A 2778-nucleotide genomic window follows, 5' to 3' on the forward strand; every position below is an offset into this window, starting at 1 on the left:
TATACAGCTCGATTCCATGAGTTGGCAAATCTAGTGCCACACCTAGTGACACCAGAGGAAGTTCGCATTGAGAGGTATGTTTGGGGGTTGGCACCAGAAATTAGGGGAAACATCACCTCGGCCAACCCGAAAACCCTTAAAGAAGCCATTGATATTGCCACCAAACTCATGAATAATGCGGTTCGTTCAAAAGAATTCGCCAAGGGGAAAAGAAAGGTGGAGGAGCATGGAAATTAAAGACTTGGGGGAAGATATGACAAGAATAGGAGAACAATAGGAAATTTCAGAACACAGACTCAGATGGTGAATCAAAGAGACAAGGCCAAGTGCAATAGATGCAAATACCCGCACTGAGGAAATTGCATCACTTGTCAAAGGTGCCATCTTGGGGGTCATACAGCAAAGGATTGCCGGAAACGATTGTGCTTCGATTGTGGAAGTCCAAATCACATGAGGAACGTTTGCCCGAAAAGGAAACAAGGATCTAATGCTGGCCAAGCTCGAACGATCAGTCAGGAAATCCAGAGAATCAGGCTCGAGGCAGATCATTTGAAATCGGGGCCAAAGAAGCCAGAGATGATCCCAATGTGGTCTTAGGTACGTTCCTTTTGAATAATGAATTTGCATCAGTTCTATTTGATTCGGGAGCGGATAGAAGTTTTGTATCCCTGGATTTTAAGCAGAAGATTAACCTAAAATCCCAGAGGCTGAAAGAAGCTTATGTAGTTGAGTTTGCCAATGGCCAAGAAATTAAGGCCAGAAATATAATCAAGGATTGTACAATAAGTTTAGCCAATAAGAATTTTAGTATAGACCTTATTCCTATCGAGCTAGGAAGCTTCGACATAGTTCTAGGCATGGATTGGCTATCCAAAAATCGAGCTGAAATTGTCTGTTCAGAAAAGGTTATCCGGATTCCTCAAGAGAGAAATGACCCAATAGAGATTCAAGGAGACAAGTCGGACCAAAAAACTAAAATAGTATCCTGTTCGATCGACTCCAAGGTGCTGTATACTTTTCCAAGATTGACCTTAGGCTTGGATATCACCAAGTAAGAGTGCGGGAAGAGGACATTCCCAAAACAGCCTTCAGGACCCGGTACGGTCACTACGAGTTTATGGTTATGCCATTTGGGCTAACTAATGCACCGGTTGTCTTTATGGATTTAATGAATAGAGTCTGCAGACCCTACTTCGATAAATTCATAATTGTTTTCATAGATGCTATACTGATCTATTCTCCAAGTAAGGAGGATCATGAACAACACCTGAGGTTAATAATAGAGCTACTCCGGGGCCAGAAATTGTACGCAAAATTTTCCAAGTACGAATTTTGGATTCGGGAAGTACAATTTCTGGGGCACATAATTAACGAAAGAGGGATTCAGGTGGATCCTGCCAAGGTCGAGGCCATTAAGAACTGGAAGGCCCCAAGAACCCCAACAGAGATTCGACAGTTTTTTGGTTTGGCAGGCTATTATCAAAGATTCATTGCAAATTTCTCAAAAATTGCACAACCACTCACTGCCTTAACCCAGAAGGACAAGAAGTTTGTCTGGAGTGAGAAATAGGAAGAAGCGTTTGAGACTCTTAAGCAGAGGCTATGTCACGCACCGATCTTAGCCCTACCTGAGGGTTCGGAAAATTTTGTGGTCTACTGTGATGCATCGCATCAAGGCTTAGGATGCCTGCTGATGCAAAAAAGACAAAGTTATTGCATACGCCTCAAGGCAACTCAAAGTGCACGAAAAGAATTACACTACGCATGATCTCGAGTTGGGGGCAGTGGTGTTCGCACTTAAAATCTGGAGGCACTATCTGTACGGCACCAAATGCATCATTTTCATTGATCATAAAAGCCTTCAGCATATTCTGAATCAAAAGATGTTGAATATGAGGCAAAGGAGGTGGGTCGAACTTCTCAACGATTATGATTGTGAAATAAAGTATCACCCAGGAAAAGCTAACGTGGTAGCCGACGCCTTGAGCCGAAAGGAAATGGTGAAACAGTCAAGGGTACGAGCCATGGGAATGTTGGTTCAAACGAACCTAAAAATGCAAATTCTTGAAGCTCAACATGAGGCATTGAAACCAGAGAATCTGAAGGATGAGACCTTGCATCACCTAGAGAAGGAATTCGAAACCCGAGCGGATGGAGTGCGTTACTTCAAGGACAGAGTTTGGATACCAAGGAGTGACAGCCTCCGGTCTATAATTATGGAGGCGGCCCATCATTCCAAATATTAGATTCACCCAGGATCTGATAAGATGTACAAAGGGATAAGAGAATATTACTGGTGGCCAGGAATGAAAAGAGACGTTGCCATATACGTAAGTCGTTGTATGACCTGTGCAAGAGTAAAAGTTGAACACCAGAAACCATCTGGTCTTTTCAACAACCTGAGATTCTCCAATGGAAATGGGATCAGATATCAATGGATTTCGTTACAAAGTTACCAAGAACAAGGAAGGGATATGACTCAGTTTGGGTCATAGTGGATCGACTTACGAAATCTGCACACTTTCTGCCTATTCGTGAAGACTTCAGTACGGAAAGGTTGGCGCAGTTGTATATCAATGAGATTGTGTTGCGGCATGGAGTACCTGTTTCTATCATTTTAGATAGAGACAGCCGCTTTACTTCCAGGTTATGGCAATCGGTTCAAAGGGCATTAGGCACGAGATTGGATTTAAGCACTTCATATCATCCTCAGACGGATGGACAAACGGAAAGGACGATTCAAACATTAGAGGATATGTTGTGAGCCTGTGTGATAGA

Source organism: Cynara cardunculus, assembly GCF_001531365.2.
Source record: "Cynara cardunculus var. scolymus isolate 2C chromosome LG 2, CcrdV1, whole genome shotgun sequence".
NCBI lineage: Eukaryota > Viridiplantae > Streptophyta > Magnoliopsida > Asterales > Asteraceae > Cynara > Cynara cardunculus.